The sequence below is a fragment of the Schistocerca piceifrons genome, chromosome 11 (genome assembly GCF_021461385.2).
Source record: "Schistocerca piceifrons isolate TAMUIC-IGC-003096 chromosome 11, iqSchPice1.1, whole genome shotgun sequence".
NCBI classification, from domain to species: domain Eukaryota; kingdom Metazoa; phylum Arthropoda; class Insecta; order Orthoptera; family Acrididae; genus Schistocerca; species Schistocerca piceifrons.
This window is the reverse complement of record NC_060148.1, coordinates 116,467,303-116,486,775: the sequence shown is the minus strand read 5'-3', so window position 1 is coordinate 116,486,775 and position 19,473 is coordinate 116,467,303. Positions and strand designations below refer to the sequence as shown.

General features: G+C 42.6%; 1 protein-coding gene across 1 annotated transcript in view; it reads left to right on the top strand.

Moving 5' to 3' along the window:
- The first annotated feature begins 1,992 nt into the window (after window positions 1–1,992).
- The window catches only part of LOC124719778 (adenylate cyclase type 5-like), a 597,816-nt gene continuing 580,335 nt past the window's right edge, over window positions 1,993–19,473 (top strand). Inside the window, exon 1 of the mRNA XM_047244976.1 lies at window positions 1,993–2,097. The gene's annotated coding sequence lies outside the window, so the exon portion shown is untranslated. The remainder of the gene's footprint in view (window positions 2,098–19,473) is intronic.

The window sequence follows — 19,473 nt, the reverse complement described above, 5'->3', positions numbered from 1 at the left end:
CCACGAAGATGACGTGCTACAGACGCGAACGAAATGTAACGAACAGGAAGAAGATGCTGTGATATGCAAATGATTAGCTTTTCAGAGCATTCACACAAGGTTGGAGCCGGTGGCGACACCGACAACGTGCTGACATGAGAAAAGTTTCCAACCGATTTCTCATACACGAACAGCAGTTGACCGGCGTTGCCTGGTGAAACGTTGCTGTGATGCCTCGTGGAAGGAGGAGAAATGCGTACCATCACGTTTCCGACTTTGATGAAGGTCTCTAGGCGCGCAGTCCGGAACCGTGCGACTGCTACGGTCGCAGGTTCGATTCCTGCCACGGGCATGGATGTGTGTGATGTCCTTAGGTTAGTTAGGTTTAAATAGTTTTAAGTTCTAGGGGACTGATGACCACAGCTGTTAAGTCCCATAGTGCTCAGAGCCATTTGAACCATTTTGATAAAGGTCGCATTGTAGCCTATCGCGATTGCGGTTTATCGTATCGCGACACTGCTGCTCGCCTTGGTCGAGATCCAATGACTGTTAGCAGAATATGGAATCGGTGGGTTCAGGAGGGTAATACGCAACGCCGTGCTGGAACCCAACGGCCTCGTATCACTTGCAGTCGAGATGACAGGCATCTTATCCGCATGGCTGTAACGCATCGTGTAGTCACATCTCGATCCGTGAGTCAACAGATGGGGACGTTTGCAAGACAACCATCTGCACGAACAGTTCGACCACGTTTGCAGCAGCATCGACTATCAGCTCGGAGGTCATGGCTGCGGTTACCCTTGACGCTGCATCACAGACAGGAGCGCCTGCGATGGTGTACTCGACGACGAACCTGAGTGCACGAATGGCAAAACGTAATTTTTTCGGATGAATTCAGGTTCTTTTTACAGCATCGTGATGGTCGCATCCGTGTTTGGCGACATCGCCGTGAACTGTGGAAGTGTGTATTCGTCATCGCCATTCTGGCGTATCACCCGGCACCATGGTATGGGGTGCCATTGGTTACACGTCTCGGTCACCTCTTGTGCGCACTGACGGCACTTTGGACAGTAGACGTTACATTTCAGATGTGTTACGACCCGTGGCTCTACCCTTCAAAAATGGTTCAAATGGCTCTGAGCACTATGGGACTTAACATCTGTGGTCATCAGTGCCCTAGAACTTAGAACTACTTAAACCTAACTAACCTAAGAACATCACAAACATCCATGCCCGAGGCAGGATTCGAACCTGCGACCGTAGCAGTCGCGCGGTTCCGGACTGAGCGCCTAGAACCGCTAGACCACCGCGGCCGGCCTCTACCCTTCATTCCATCCCTGCGAAACCCTACATTTCAGCAGGATAATGCACGACCGCATGTTGCAGGTCCTGTACGGGCCTTTCTGGATACAGAAAATGTTCGACTGCTGCCCTGGCCAGCACATTCTCCAGATCTCTCACCAACTGAAAATGTCTGGCCAATGGTGGCCGAGCAACTGGCTCGTCAGAATACGCCCGTCACTACTCTCGATGAAGTGTGGTATCGTGTTGAAGCTATATGGGCCGCTGTACCTGTACATGCCAACTCAGTTTGACTAAATGCCCAGGCGTATCAAGGCCGTTATTACGGGCAGAGGTGGTTGTTCTGGGTACTGATTTCTCAGGATCTCTGCACCCAAATTGCGTGAAAATGTAATCACATGTCAGTTCTAGTATAATATATTTGTCCCATGTATACCCGTTTATCATCTGCATTTCTTCTTGGTGTGGCAGTTTTAATGACCAGTAGTGTATATGGCGATTCCGTGAGTTCTAAGTGTATATACAAACAAGTATACATATGCAAATCGATTTCTATAATATGTGTGGAATTCTCCACCTGTCTATGGTGTGACACGAGACTTTCTGTAGTTCGCCTTTCAGCTGGTGTTGCCGGTGCTGACTGACGTGTTGTTGTTGTTGTTGCAGCTGGGCTGCAACGCTCTGCTGCTGCTGGCGGCCAACGTAGCGGGGGTGTTCACGCACTACCCCAGCGAGCTGGCGCAGCGCCAGGCCTTCATAGAGACGCGCCAGTGCGTCGAGGCGAGGCTCAACACGCAGCGCGAGAACCAGCAGCAGGTAAACAGGCCCCCAGCTGGCACTTGCACGGCGGCATTCCCGGGTGTAAACAGACTGAAACTTCCTGGCAGATTAAAACTGTGTGCCGGACCGAGATTCGTATTCGGGACCTTTGCCTTTCGCTGGCAAGTGCTCTACCAACTGAGCTACACAAGCACTTGCCCGCGAGAGGCAAAGGTCCCGAGTTCGAGTCTCGGTCCGGCACACAGTTTTAATCTGCCAGGAAGTTTCATATCAGCGCACACTCCGCTGTAGAGTGAAAATTTAATTCTGTAAACAGACTATCTCGGCGGAACTTGGCGGAGATGTAGGGAGGTCAAAAATCATCGGGGCACCCTAAAATAATACAGTAAAGCTTCGTTAACACGAATCGGAAGGGACCGAAAAATCAGGAATTCGTGTTTAAAAAAATCGTGTTAAGTGAGAAACACAGATTTTAATAAGTATACATGTACGGCAGTACACTGATGTGTAATGCACTACACTATCAGTCACGTTATTGTAGACTTATAACACTATAAAATGATTGTAAAATCCACGTACTCACAAATTATGTACGTTACTCTCTTGGAAAAAATTCGGTCATGGTTCGCTGACGTTCATGGGAACGAAAATATTTCGTAATTTCACAACCAATTGTATTGATAGCATCCGTAAACCCAGCAGTGACGTCGGATCTTGAAGCGAACCGTTCTAAAAAGTCCCAGGCTGTTAACATCTCCTGACGGGTAGGTGGAATGGTATCTGTATTCTCTTCCTCTTCACTTTCTTCTGATGGCCCTTCTTGCACCTCGTTCACAGCTTTTGGCGCATCCGATTCCACAGAAGCACACACGGCAACATCGTCGTCTACACTAATGAATTCTTCGAAACTGATCACAGGGTTTGCAACGTCCTGCAGAACTGTCCATTCATCAGGTGAAGTGGCATCTTCTAACTCGTGGACATCTTCAGTGTTGCTGTGTCTCCAAGCTCTTTTAAAGCACTTCCCTATATGATGTGGCGATACTGAGTTCCAGGCTGTTGCGATGGCTTTTATTGCGTCAAGCAGATTCCAATTTGGGGTTGCACTATTGTTTTCAGCTGCACGAATTGCAGCTCTTACAAGTCGCTTACGATAAGCTCTCTTTATGAGGGAGATTATGCCTTGGTCGAAAGGCTGAAGGCGGCTTGTGGTGGAAAAAACTGAACCTTTATGTTGGATAGGTTCAGATCATGAACGTTATGGGCAGCACATCTGTCCAATGTAAGAAGAATATGGCCGGTCAGAGTGGCCGAGCGGTTCTAGGCGCTACAGTCTGGAACCGCGCGACCGCTACGGTCGCAGGTTCGAATCCTGCCTCGGGCATGGATGTGTGTGATGTCCTTTGTTTGGTTAGGTTTAAGTATTCCAGGTTCTAGGGGACTGATGACCTCAGATGTTAAGTCCCATAGTGCTCAGAGCCATTTAAGAAGAATATGTCCATTTTGAGCAACCATTCGACTGTTGAAACGAAGAAGCCACTTGCGAAATGATGTGCCATCGATCCAAGCTTTCTTGTTGTGAGAGTAGATGCAAGGTAAAGAGTCCATATTTATGATTTTAAAACAACGTGGTTTCTCGGATTTACCGATGACCGAGGGACGAAACTTCTCACTGCCGTCAGCATTACAGCACAGTACAACAGTCACACGTTGTTTGCTTCGTGCACCACCGTGAAACCTATGACCTTTTATCCCCAGGGTGTGATTTGGAAAAAGATTGTAGGAAAATCCAGTTCCATCGATGTTAAACACATCACACGAGACATACTTTTCCCTCACTCGGTTGAATTCATGCGACCAGCTGTTCGGACTTTCTTCATCAACTTTATTTGCATCACCACAAATTTGTACAGATGAAATAGAATGTCTCTTTTGGAACCGATACAACCAACCAGCAGAACAACGGAAGTCTTCGATGCCCATATCTTTAGCTATATCATTTGCTTTTGACTGAATCACAGGGCCAGTTAAAGATACGTCGTTTGCACACATATGATTGAACCATTCTAGCAGTAACGTCTCGATGTCTTCATGCTCGGCGGTACGAAGTCGTTTAGATTTGTTTCCAGAACTTGATGCCGCAGCATTAATAATTTTTTCTCGATTCTTAATAATAGTAGATAAAGTTGATATAGCTATTCCAAACTGCTCTGCAATTGCTGTTTTCTTGGTACCACGGTCTACTTCATCTAGAATCTCAAGCTTTAACGGTACATTTAGAGCTGTCTGATTCCTCTTTGGCATTTTTGCGTTCTACGGTACCGGTTGTAACTAGTTTTTATTCAGTATTCCAACTCGATACGGCCAGACTAACAGAACCCTTGTCAAATCTGGCACTGAGTACATTACTAAATGCTGCTGCACACATTATTGAATGTCTTACAGTGTACAGCATACGCTGATTGTTGAGGTGATAATCAGGGCTACCGACCTACAGTACGTTAAAAACGAGTCAACTGTAAGTATAATTAGCTTTGTAGCTACATTTCCTACATTCATTTCGGAAGAAAATTACGCTTTAGAATACTCTTAAGGTCGGAAGTTTGTGTTACAGTGAAATTTAATTACGCTAGGAACTGAAACAGAGTTCGTAATTCGCCTTAACCAAAATTCGTGTTAACCGATAAAACATACCATAAGTACTAATGTATTCCTGGCGGGACCAATATTTTTTTCTCGTTAACCGCGAGTTCGTCTTACGCGAGTTCGCCCTGACGAGGTTATACTGTATATACACTCAGTGTAACTGAATATCTCTTTCATTAAAGGAGACAGAAACACAATTATTTGGCGATTAATAATCGAGAAGGCGGTGAAAAACATAACGAAGCTTCAGGATGAGATTTTCACTCTGCAGCGGAGTGTGCGCTGATATGATACTTCCTGGCAGATTAAAAGTGTGTGCCGGACCAGACTCGGACCTTTACTTTCGTGGGGAAGTGTTCTACAGACTCTTTTTTTTTTTTTAATTCTCATTTTGTTCGTTATTGGTCGCTGTATTTGTTAGGGGCGGGACGTCCCATGATGCTCCTTCAAGTTTATTGTTGACCCATTTACTCAGTTTTTATTATTACAAAGGGCAGCTAACCCTCTGACCGAAAAAGCTGAGCTACCGTGACGGCGTCTGAACTACCAGAGCACGACTCACGACCCGTCCTCACACCTTTACTCCTGCCAGTACCTCGTCTCCTACCTTCCCAACTTTACAGAAGCTCTTCTCCGACCCTTGCAGAACCAGCACTCCTGGAAGAAAGGATGTTGCGGAGCAATGGCGTAGCTACAGCCTTCGGGATGTTTCCAGGAAGTTTCATATCGTTGCACACTCCGCTGCAGAGTGAAAATCTCAATGTGGAAACATCCCCTAGGTTGTGGCTAAGCCATGTCTCCGCAATATCCTTTCTTTCAGGAGTGCTAGTTCTGCAAGGTTCGCAGGAGAGCTGCTGTGAAGATTGGAAGGTAGGAGACGAGGTACTGGGAGAAGTAAAGCTGTGAGTACCGGGCGTGAGTCGCGATTGGGTAGCTCAGTCGGTTAGCCGGCACGGTAGCTCAGCGCGTTCGGTCAGAGGGTTAGGTGCTCTCTGAAATAAAATAACTGAGTGAATAGATAACGATGAACTTGAACGGGGGTCCTGAGACGATCGCCCTGGACAAATTCAACGATCAATGACGTACAAAATTAAATTAAAAAAAAGTGTTGGGAGAGCACTTGCCCGCGAAAGGCAAAGATTCGGAGTTCGAGTCTCGAGCCGGCTTACAGTTTTAATCTGCCAGGAAGTTTCCTATCAAAGATACTTTTTGTTTCAGGGTGGTAAAGAAACACGGCGTTGTCGTTGGCTTAACGGAAACAGGCGATAAAGTGTTGTTGGAAAACGTACAATGTGAGTGAGGTACGACGACGCTGGAGGATTCAATCTGGAACACCACCGGCAACAAGGGCAGCAATTGCAAGAATCCGAAAAAAAGTGACTCTGAGCACTATGGTACTTAACTTCTGAGGTCATCAGTCTCCTAGAACTTTTTTTTTTTTTGGTCATCAGTCTACTGACTGGTTTGATGCGGCCCGCCATGAATTCCTTTCCTGTGCTAACCTCTTCATCTCAGAGTAGCACTTGCAACCTACGTCCTCTATTATTTGCTTGACGTATTCCAATCTCTGTCTTCCTCTACAGCTTTTGCCCTCTACACCCCCCTCTAGCACCATGGAAGTCATTCCCTCATGTCTTAGCAGATGTCCTATCATCCTGTCCCTTCTTCTTATCAGGGTTTTCCACATATTCCTTTCCTCTCCGATTCTGCGTAGAACCTCCTCATTCCTTACCTTATCAGTCCACCTAATTTTCAACATTCGTCTATAGCACCACATCTCAAATGCTTCGATTCTCTTCTGTTCCGGTTTTCCCACAGTCCATGTTTCACTACCGTACAATGCTGTACTCCAGACGTACATCCTCAGAAATTTCTTCCTCAAATTAAGGCCGGCATTTGATATTAGTAGACTTCTCTTGGCCAGAAATGCCTTTTTTGCCATAGCGAGTCTGCTTTTGAAGTCCTCCTTGCTCCGTCCGTCATTGGTTATTTTACTGCCTAGGTAGCAGAATTCCTTAACTTCATTGACTTCGTGACCATCAATCTGATGTTAAGTTCTCGCTGTTCTCATTTCTACTACTTCTCATTACCTTCTTCTTTCTCCGATTTACTCTCAAACCATACTGTGTACTCATTAGGCTGTTCATTCCGTTCAGCAGATCATTTAATTCTTCTTCACTTTCACTCAGGATAGCAATGTCATCAGCGAATCGCATCATTGATATCTTTTCACCTTGTATTTTAATTCCACTCCTGAACCTTTCTTTTATTTCCATCATTGCTTCCTCGACGTACAGATTGAAGAGTAGTGGCGAAAGGCTACAGCCTTGTCTTACACCCTTCTTAATACGAGCACATCGTTCTTGATCGTCCACTCTTTTTATTCCCTCTTGGTTGTTGTACATATTGTATATGACCCGTCTCTACCTATAGCTTACCCCTACTTTTTTCAGAATGTCGAAGAGCTTGCACCATTTTATATTGTCGAACGCTTTTTCCAGGTCGACAAATCCTATGAAAGTGTCTTGATTTTTCTTTAGCCTTGCTTCCATTATTAGCCGTAACGTCAGAATTGCCTCTCTCGTCCCTTTACTTTTCCTAAAGCCAAACTGATCGTCACCTAGCGCATTCGCAATTTTCTTTTCCATTCTTCTGTATATTATTCTTGTAAGCAGCTTCGATGCATGAGGTGTTAAGCTGATTGTGCGATAATTCTCGCACTTGTCAGCTCTTGCCGTCTTCGGAATTGTGTGGATGATGCTTTTCCGAAATTCAGATGGTATGTCGCCAGACTCATATATTCTACACACCAACGTGAATAGTAGTTTTGTTGCCACTTCCCCCAATGATTTTAGAAATTCTGATAGAATGTCATCTATCCCTTCTGCCTTATTTTACCGTAAGTTCTCCAAAGCTAATTCCGATTCCAATACTGGATCCCCTATCTCTTCTAAATCGACTCCTGTTTCTTCTTCTATCACATCAGACAAATCTTCATCCTCATAGAGGCTTTCAATGTATTCTTTCCACCTATCTGCTCTCTCCTCTGCATTTAACAGCGGAATTCCCGTTGCACTCTTAATGTTACCAGCGTTGCTTTTAATGTCACCAAAGGTGTTTTGACTTTCCTGTATGCTGAGTCTGTCCTTCCGACAATCATATCTTTTTCGATGTCTCCACATTTTTCCTGCAGCCATTTCGTCTTAGCTTCCCCGCACTTCCTATTTATTTCATTCCTCAGCGACTTGTATTTCTGTATTCCTGATTTTCCCGGAACGTGTTTGTACTTCCTCCTTTCATCAATCAACTGAAGTATTTCTTCTGTTACCCATGGTTTCTTCGCAGCTACCTTCTGTGTACCTATGTTTTCCTTCCCAACTTCTGTGATGGCCCTTTTTAGAGATGTCCATTCCTCTTCAACTGTACTGCCTACTACACTATTCCTTATTGCTATATCTATAGCGTTAGAGAACTTCAAACGTATCTCGTCATTCCTTAGTACTTCCGTATCCCACTTCTTTGCGTATTGATTCTTCCTGACTAATGTCTTGAACTTAAGCCTACTCTTCATCACTACTATATTGTGATCTGAGTCTATATCTGCTCCTGGTACGCCTTACAATCCAGTATCTGATTTCGGAATCTCTGTCTGACCATGATGTAATCTAATTGAAATCTTCCCGTATCTCCCGGCCTTTTCCAAGTATACCTCCTCCTCTTGTGATTCTTGAACAGGGTATTCGCTATTACTAGCTGAAACGTGTTACAGAACTCAATTAGTCTTTCTCCTCTTTCATTCCTCGTCCCAAGCCCATATTCTCCTGTAACCTTTTCTTCTACTCCTTCCCCTATAACTGCATTCCAGTCGCCAATGACTATGAGATTTTCGTCCCCCTTTACATACTGCATTACCCTTTCAATATCCTCATACACTTTCTCTATCTGTTCATCTTCAGCTTGCGACGTCGGCATGTGTACCTGAACTATCGTTGTCGGTGTTGGTCTGCTGTCGATTCTGAGTAGAACAACCCGGTCACTGAACTGTTCACAGTAACACACCCTCTGCCCTACCTTCCTATTCATAACGAATCCTACACCTGTTATACCATTTTCTGCTGCTGCTGATATTACCCGATACTCATCTGACCAGAAATCCTTGTTTTCCTTCCACTTTACTTCACTGACCCCTACTAGAACTTAGAAGCAGTTCAACCTAACTAACCTAAGGACATCACACACATCCATGCCCGAGGCAGGATTCGAACCTGAGACCGTAGCAGTAGCGCGGCTCCAGACTGTAGCGCCTAGACCCACTCGGCCCCACCGGCCGCCAATCCGAAAAAAGTTGGACGTCGAAGGAACGATGCAGAATATGAAGAAGGAGCATTTCGGAAGAAAGAGACGTTCAACAGACAGTGAAAGTGTTGGTGCAGCGATCCAGGCGTACACGCAATCACCGAAGAAACCTGTGAGGCAATGCTCGCGTGAGACAGGTATCTGCGAAAGCTGTGTTCATAGAACTTTGAGGGCTCACAAATTCAAGTCTTACACTCCAAGACTTTTCTAAGCTGATAATAAGGGTAATCCCGATAGGCGAAGTGAATTTCGCGAGTGGTTCGCTAACAGAAGATCAACCTTTCTAACGTCTTGACTTGGAGAAAGCTTTTGACAATGTTGACTGGAATACTCTGTTTCAAATTCTAAAGGTGGCAGAGGTAAAATACAGGGAGCGAAAGGCTATTTACAATTTGTACAGAAACCAGAGGGCAGTTGTAAGAGTTGAGGGGCATGAAAGGGAACCAGTGGTTGGGAAGGAAGTAAGACAGGGTTGTAGCCTCTCCCTGATGTTATTCAAAATGGTTCAAATGGCTCGGAGCACTATGCGACTTAACTTCTGAGGTCGTCAGTCGCCTAGAACTCAGAACTAATTAAACCTAACTAACCTAAGGACATCACACACATCCATGCCCAAGGCAGGATTCGAACGTGCGACCGTAGCGGTCGCTCGGCTCCAGACTGTAGCGCCTAGAACCGCCGACGTTATTCAATCTGTATATTGAGCAAGAAGTAAAGGAAACAAAATAAAAATTCGGAGTAGGTATTAAAATCCATGGAGAAGAAATAAAAACTTTGAGGTTCGCCGATGACATTGTAATTCTGTCAGAGACAGCAAAGGACTTGGAAGAGCAGTAGAACGGAGTGGACAGTGTTTTGAAAGGAGGATATAAGATCAACATCAACAAAAGGAAAACGAGGATAATGGAATGTAGTCGAATTAAGTCGTGTTATGGTGAGGGAATTAGATTAGGAAATGAGACACTTAAAGTAGTAAAGGAGTTTTGCTATTTAGGGAGTAAAATAACTGATGATGGTCGAAGTAGAGAGGATATAAAATGTAGACTGGCAATGGCAAGGAAATCGTTTCTGAAGAAGAGAAATTTGTTAACATCGAGTATAGATTTAAGTGTCAGGAAGTCGTTTCTGAAAGTATTTGTATGGAGTGCAGCCATGTATGGAAGTGAAACGCGGACGATAAATAGTTTGGACAAGAAGAGAATAGAAGCTTTCGAAATGTGGTGCTACAGAAGAATGCTGAAGATTAGATGGGTAGATCACGTAACTAATGAGGAGGTGAAAGGGTACAGTACCGCCCGACATTGAAAATAGGTACAACATACTTCATTATTTTTGTCAGAACAACACATTTTTTTGTAAAGTATCTCAGTTTCAATTAATACAGGAAAGCCGGATACCAATGTGGGAAAGAATGACAATTTATTTATTTAATTGATCACATGTGCACTCCCACAAAATAAATCCCTACATCCAGTTTGGTGAGATCTGTGAAATGAATGGATGTATGGTCGTCTGCTAACCGCAGATAGTGAATGTGAATATATGATCATCTTTGAGACGATCCTTTGGCCACCTTTGGTGGGACCAAAGAGATGAAATATACCTGAGCTTTGAGCGCCTGAAACGTGGCTGACCAATACGGTAGCATGGTCTTCCCCCACCTCGACAGAGATGGGAAAGAACCTCAAGAACGGCCATGCTTCAGCACTCTGCCGCTGGATCTTGTGCTGTTAAGACCTGTCTTAGGTGTGCTCCGTAAGGACAAAAGAGTGGAGACATGGTATGCATGTGGAATACTTAAGAGTAGTTTGAAATAATAATTTCTCTATTTCAGGAACTTTTGTGGGGAGAATTAAATGTCAGGCAGGTAATATTAATGGGAAAGTAGTAATCTTCGGAAGTGACCAACGGTCACAATGAAACCACGTGTAGCAATAAGTTGAAATACTCCCGTGTGCTTTAGTTAAGCTGAATTACTAGCGTGTGTACTATAAGTTGAAATATTTAAGAAATAGTGTGTGCAGGACTTGAAATTAGAGCCGAGTACTTCCATGTGGTGAGTACTGTGTGAGTCTCAATCTGTGTATGAGACAAAGGATAAAGAGAAGTACTCGTCCATGGTATCAGTTGAGGACTCGTGTGTGTGATGAATATGTTCTTAATATTACTTTGCGTGATATGTTTCCGTGTGACGCTTGATTCAAACTATAATACTCTGAGAGAGAAGCAAGGTGTGTCAGCCGTCTATCCAGCAACGCCACTTGGCTTGCATTGCACAGGAAGACGTGCATATATCTCCAGAGTTCATAGTAGGAAAGTAGAATTACGAAGTGGGGCAGTGTCGTGTGAAACTGGGATAAATATTAATTGAAGTGGGAAAGCTGAAAGTGATAATGTTGTGACTATTCCCTGTGTTGTATTTCATGTTGTAGTGTGGTGTATGTCATGTAATTTAAGTATGTGTGGTTTGCATGGAAGAGTAGCAAGGTAGTTTCAGAGGTAGTGGGTTATGCGTGTTCCTTTTGTACCGGTCGGTCTGGAGGAAAGGTTCGTGATGATGGTTGTGAGGGTCGAAGTGTGAGATATAGCAAAAGATCCACCATCCTATCCAGAAAGTGCTCTGTAGCGTTAAATAATAATTGGCTCTAATTTCTCGAATTTTCTCCTCGTGGTCATTACATGAGAGGCATGCAGATGGAAGTAATATGTTTTCCGACTCTGTCCGGAAAAACACTCTCTCGAAATTTCAATAGTAAATCTCTCCGTGATGCACGACGCCTCTCTTGTAACGTCTGCCAATGGTGTTTGTTTGGCATCTCCGTAACGCTCTCGTGAGCACTAAACGATCCTGTGACAAAACGCGCCGCTCTTAGTTGGATCTTCTCTAGCTCTTCTATCAGTCTTATTTGATAGGGATCCGGGTTGGATGAACAATACTCAAGAATGGGTCGAACAAGCGCCTTATAAGCCACTACATTTCCTTATGATTCTTCCTGTAACTCTGAGTCTGGCATCTGCTTTTCTCGCTATTTGTTTTATGTAGTCACTCCACTTAGGCCGCTCTGGATGGTTACTCCTAGATATTTTACAGCAAATAGTATTTCCAGAAGTTTGCCATCAGTAGCGTAGCTGTACAGTAGTGGATTTCTTTACCTACATATGCGTTATATGTTTCATCTATTTACGCCCAGGGTCAACTGCCTGAGCCTGCATACTCATCAGTTCTCTGGAGGTCATTCTGCAAATCGTTACTAGCTTCTGGCGTTACTACTTTGTTATTGACAACCGCATCGTCTGAGAACAACCTTAGCGAGCATCGGACGCTTTCTACTAGATCATTTACATACAGGGTGGTCCATCGATTGTGACCGGGCCAAATATCTCACGAAATAAGCGTCAAACGAAAAAACAACAAAGAACGAAACTTGTCTAGCTTGAAGGGGGAAACCAGATGGCGCTATCGTCGGTCCGCTAGATGGCGCTGCCATAGGTCAAACGATATCAACTGCGTTTTTTTAAATAGGAGCCCCCAACTTTTATTACATACTCGTGTAGAACGTAAAGAAATATAAATGTTTTAGTTGGGCCACTTTTTTCGCTTTGTGATAGACGGTGCTGTAATAGTCACAAACATATGGCTCACAATTTTAGACGAACAGTTGGTAACAGGTAGGTTTTTTAAATTAAAATATAGAACGCAGGTACGTTTGAACATTTTATTTCGGTTGTTCCAGTGTGATACATGTACCTTTGTGAACTTATCATTTGTGAGAACGCATGTTGTTACAGTGTGATTATCTGTAAATACCACATTAATGCAATAAATGCTCAAAATGATGTCCGTCAACCTCAATGCATTTGGCAATATGTGTAACGACATTTCTCTCAACAGCGAGTAGTTCGCCTTCCGGAATGTTCTCACATGCATTGACAATACCCTGACGCATGTCAGGCGTTGTCGGTGGATCACGATGGCAAATATCCTTCAACTTTCCCCACAGAAAGAAATCCGAGGACGTCAGATCCGGTGAACGTGCGGGCCATGGTATAGTGCTTCGACGACCAATCCATCTGTCATGAAATATGCTATTCAATACCGCTTCAACCGCACGCGAGCTATATGCAGGACATCCACCATGTTGGAAGTACATCGCCATTCTGTCATGCAGTGAAACATCTTGTAGTAACATCGGTAGAACATTAGGTAGCAAATCAGCATACATTGCACCATTTAGCTGGCCGCGGTGGTCTAGCGGTTAAGGCGCTCAGTCCGGAACCGCGGGACTGCTACGGTCGCAGGTTCGAATCCTGCCTCGGGCATGGATGTGTGTGATGTCCTTAGGTTAGTTAGGTTTAAGTAGTTCTAAGTTCTAGGGGACTGATGACCACAGAAGTTAAGTCCCATAGTGCTCAGAGCCATTTGAACCATTTTTTTGCACCATTTAGATTGCCATCGATAAAATGGGGACCAGTTATCCTTCCTCCCATAATGCCGCACCATACATTAACCCGCCAAGGTCGCCGATGTACCACTTGTCGCAGCCATCGTGGATTTTCCGTTGCGCAATAGTGGTTGGTTGGTTGGTTTGGGGAAGGAGACCAGACAGCGTGGTCATCGGTCTCATCGGATTAGGGAAGGATGGGGAAGGAAGTCGGCCGTGCCCTTTCAGAGGAACCATCCCGGCATTTGCCTGGAGCGATTTAGGGAAATCACGGAAAACCTAAATCAGGATGGCCGGACGCGGGATTGAACCATCGTCCTCCCGAATGCGAGTCCAGTGTCTAACCACTGCGCCACCCCGCTCGGTAGTGTATATTATGCCGGTTTACGTTACCGCTGTTGGTGAATGACGCTTCGTCGATAAACAGAACGCGTGCAAAAATTCTGTCATCGCCCCGTAATTTCTCTTGTGCCCAGTTGCAGAACTGTACACGACGTTCAAAGTCGTCGCCATGCAATTCCTGGTGCATAGAAATATGGTACAGGTGCCATCGATGTTGATGTAGCATTCTCAACACAGACGATTCTCGCGGAATTTGTCTGATACTGATGTGCGGACTAGCCACGACAGTAGCTAAAACACCTACTTGGGCATCATCATTTGTTGCAGGTCGTATTTGACGTTTCACATGTGGCTGAACACTTCCTATTTCCTTAAATAACGTAACTATCCGGCGAACGGTCCGAACACTTGGATGATGTCGTCCAGGATACGTTTGTGACTGTTACTGCGCCTTCTATCACAAAGCGAAAAAAGTGGTCTAACTAAAACATTCATATTTCTTTACGTACTACGTGAATATGTAATAAAAAATGAGGGTTCCTATTTAAAAAACGCAGTTGATATCCGTTTGGCCTACGGCAGCGCCATGTAACGGGTCAACGTGGTTTTTTCGATTGACACTTATTTCGTGAGATACTTGGCCCGGTCATCATCAATGGACCACCCTGTATATTTTAGTTTCAAGTTTCAAATTATTTTTTTACATTTTAAATCGGTGCTTTTTGTCTTAGTTTACTGTTACACATACGTGCGTTTTATTAATTTAATGTAATAAATAACTCATTATTATGATACAAAATCATTACAGTAATGTTAAACTATAAAGAAATGCTGAAAGCATAACGTTTATTCTACATCACGAACGAAATATTTTCACATAATACGCAGGACGTATGAAACACTAGAAAGGAAAATTCATTAGGATTCCCGCATTGTGGTGGGTGACCCTGTAAGTATCGTGAATTTCATCAGTACGTTGGAAAATCTTGGCCACGAGAATTCATTATATACTAGTGACTGAAGCTTGATAACATTGCTTCTCAAGAGCAGATTGACATCATAACTGTTCGGCAGAGCTTGACCTGAAAATCTTCTTACAGCGTTCTTCTAACATCGAAAGGCATATATTGCCAATGGATGTGCCTGTCCCATAGAACCCTATAAGCGGATGTTTGTTTACCATGTGTCGATACTGTCACAAGGTCTTTTGGGGCTTGAGAAACAGGTTCTCGAATTCTCAAACATAGCTCACCTTTACTTTCTTTCGAAGCTATAAGACGATGGTTTGTCATTGTGAATAAACCGTTTTGAGTGTCATACATGTGGACAGGGATGCTGCTCATCTGGTGATCCCAAAAGGCTTGACGGCACAGATACAGCTGCGGGATGTATACAGCTTTCGATGTTGGAAGAGCTTTGTGGAGAGATTTTCTGATATGGTTCTGTTGGACGATTACGATGTCAGTCTCCACCTGAGTAACAAGAAAATAAAGCTGCGCTCACTAGTACATAAGCAATCCTCTTTCCCAAGGTTTACTAACTACTGTAATATACACGTATTAACAGAAATCAGAACATTTATAGCATCCCCTGTCGCAATATGAAATACTGCTGGAGTCTGTTCTATATTGTGTTGTATCTTATGTATATTATGCCAGTCAATTTCGTTCATTCTATATGCATAGCGTAAAAAAAGTTATGTTTTAAACACTTCTTTACTCATTATCGCTATTGTAATGATTGTGTATCGTAATAATGAATTACTTATTATTTTCAATTAATAAATTACATGTATGTGAAATAGTAAAAAAAACGAAACAAAAAAACAAGTATTTAAAACGTAAAATAACCGCTTAAAACATAAAACAAAGTAATTAAAATAAATAATTAGAAGAGTAATGAATGTTTAGATATTTTAGTTGCGTATGTTGAAAATGCTCCTAAAGTGCACTGTGTATAGCTTATTTTCCCAAAAAACTGTACTTGGAAAACCAGCTTTATTAGCCATATGTGTGTCTAACACGAAAACTTCTTTAATTTATGTTGGAACAAAAGTTTTCGTTTTTCGAAAGTAATTGATGCTGAAGGCGTTATTTTGCCAAATTTCTGTTATTACAAAAGTTGATTATACAGTTTTTGAAGACGTTAATAACATTTCAATTTTTATATGAAAAACCTTTTTTATATATCAATGTCTTGAAGATATTCCCTCTGAACCAGCCATGTCCAACCCATGGCCAGCATTCTGCATGCAGCCCAAATCAAATATCAATGCTATGAATGCAGCCCAAGAAGTGTGTAACTATCACACAATAAGTAAAAGAAAGATTTCCGTTTATGGAATGTTACGATGAAATGAAACATAATCCTAAGGATTGGAAGAAATACGTAGCCATATTATGCGATTTGATGCAAGAATTTAAAAAAATCGATTTTTGTGTTTTTGTGACAACATAATACAGAATCGTAGCCCAAAGATTTTCGGATGGAATGCATAGAGCCGTAGTGTGACACGTAGCTAAAAGGAAAATTTCAGCATTTATCTTTGTTGGATTTCTACAGATTATACCGGTCCAGAGACAAATATCTCTTCCTGCACAGTTATGAATTTATATATCTCAGTTTGGGCGTATTTTGAGAATGAAGCACAGAGAGAGTAAAAGTAGAACGAAAATCTCAGGGTGACATCTTGAGGCTTGGAGCCACTTCAGTCGAACTAGATACTGACAAATTACTTTCCCAACTTCAGTGATCTCAGTTCCGTGATTTGTAATTACTTGTGTATAAAATTATTAATGAAATCTCATACATATATAAAACATCATATGAATACAGTCTTGATTCTTTAGAGTAGAAAAATCATGAATTAATAAATTCTAAATTACTTAAATTGTTAACTGTGTACCTTAGGTCATTTTCTTCTGTTAGTGTTAGGTATATTATGTGTGGCCCAGAAATACTCGTCACCTTACAATGTGGCCCGAGTAAGCTAAATTATTGGACACCCCTGCTTTAAATGTAATATGCCATATTATCTTTTGGGGTGTGTTTTATCCCTTAAAAGGGGAATTGGACAAAAACTAAAACTACATACTGCACTATTTTGTTCCCTCTACATACCCGGCAACTTTCGTCAAGATCGCTTATTTACACATGTGACTGTTCCCTAGTTAGATTTTTCTGCCATGAAAACATCTCCCTTTTTATTGATTAAATCATTTATCTACCTCCCCCCTTGCTCAAATGATTTAATGTTTCGTCCATAAGGCGGTCCCCAAAACTGCATTCGTTATTACCGCCGGCATCGTGCCGTTGTGCGCTGATTGTGAGGAATGCCGGAGAGACGCCGACACGGAGGTACGCGGCGAGCGGGATTTGCGGAGATCTGCGGAAAGCACCTTGGCCAGGTATCTCAGGCATCTGTCTGTCTCTCTAGACTGGGAAATGCCTCCCTTGAGCTGGTGGCGTCCGCAAATCTGTGTTCTCAATCCCCCCCCTCACTCTTTCGACTAATAATATTAAAGTTGGGGTCGAAACAGCTGAGAGTCAAGTAAACTTGCCACCTAGTACAAATACTGGCTGCAACAAATGTCTGTGTGGTGGCTACACATCACTCCAGTTACCACCCTTTGGCCGACTTGGCTGCAGAATCGTTACATTTTTTCTGAAGTATCCTACCAATAGATGAGAACTGAAAAATACAGCATTCGCAAATAAAATGAGTTATTTGAGTAATTAAAGACGACAAGTATTTATTTTATCCATTTTGGTTGGAGAACACCTTTTCATAAGTTACGCTGTAGGAAATACTGCAAGCCTTTTGGAACGATTTTATTGCACCATTACTAGTTTCGTCGTGAGGACATCGTCAGATTGTAGCGTTGACTTCTTTGCAAGTTTTACTTTTATGTCTTCCTAAAAGCCCTCCTCTACGCGTTATAAGACAGAGGTTTGATTTTCTTTTACAGTCCGTGCTGATCAATGAACTGAAATAAATACAAGATAGCGGACACATTTGTTTGTAAACAAATAAACTGAACTAAATACAAGATGGCGGGTACATTTGTTTGTAAACATTGGCCAAAAAATGTCTCCGCGACCTTGTCTTTAGTTCAGTTCGTCGTTCACTATGGATTGTAAAATAAAATGAAACCTTTTTCTTATAATTTGTAAAGGAGGGCTTTTCAGGAAGAGACAAATGTAAAACTTGCAAAGAATTCAACGCTACCATCCTACGATGAGCTTAAGCACGAAACTAGCAACGATGCAATAAAATCATTCTGAAAACTACGTATCTACTGTTTAAGTGACAAGTATTTATGACTATTTTATGAAATGAAATTCAATACTTTACATTCCATTGCACCTGCAGTATAGTATACATCAGTATAAGACATAATGAAAAAGAATACTCCAACACTAGCCGCAGTAAGATAATATATTTTTCATAGTTGCCATGACAGGCCTGTTTGGCCAACTGCGCTCGTGACCGTATCGGTTGCACCCTAGACCACTGGAAAACCGTCGCACAGGTCAGATGACTCCTCATTTAAGTTGTTAGGCGGGTAGGGCGTCAAACGGGCCGACTTGGACCAGGAGAGGCATCACGGGATATTTTAATTTCCAGTGTCTATACTTTTACAAATAAATTCATAAAACTTTGTCAGCATCACCAGGAAGCATTCAGGATTCACAGTCATTGCAGTGGAAGTTCGAAAACATAACGAAGTAATTTTTTTACGTGTGAAATTTCATAATTTTTCACTTACTAATGGCTGCATTTGTTGCTATAGGTACACTTTTCTTCGTAACTTAGAGAAATTCTTCCATGAATTTTGCACAGCATACATACCATACTTAAAGGTGTATGAAATTCTAGAATTTGTTTAATTTATGAAAAATCGAATGAGCTGCTATATTTTAAACTTCATGTTTAGGAAAAAACACCAATTTTGTACTTAATTACCTCAATTTTTACCACAGTTTTTAATAGATTTTGAAAATTCTAGAGTTTGATACACCTTTAAGTATGATTTGTATGCTGTGCAAAATTCATCGAAGAATCTCGCTTACTTATGAATAAAAGTGTACCTATAGCGATAAATGCAGCCATTAGTAAGTGAAAAAAAAGATGAAATTTCACATGTACAAAAAATTACTTCGTTATGTTTTCGAACATTCACTGCTATGAGTGTGAATTCTGAATCCTTCCTGGCCATGCTGACAAAGTTTTATGAATTTATTTGTAAAAGTATAGACAGTAGAAATGTCCTGTGGCGCCTCTCCTGGTCCAAGTCTGCCCGTTTGACGTCCTACCCCCCTTAAGAGCTGATGGTACAGTTCGATATGTCGCAGATCCCACGAAGCCATGGGGCCATATTGTCAACAAGGCACTGTGCAAGCTGGTGGTGGGTCCATACTATTGTGGGCTGCGTTTGTGTGGAATGGACTGGGCCCACTGGTCGTTGACTGGAAATTCGCCTAATGGGACACAATTTTTAGCCATTCATAGACTTCAGGTTCCGAAGCATGTCACTGGGCCACAACTTTTCGTGATTTATTTGAAGACATCCTGGGCAATTCGAGTGAATGATTTGGCCAACTAAATCGTCCGACGTAAATCCCA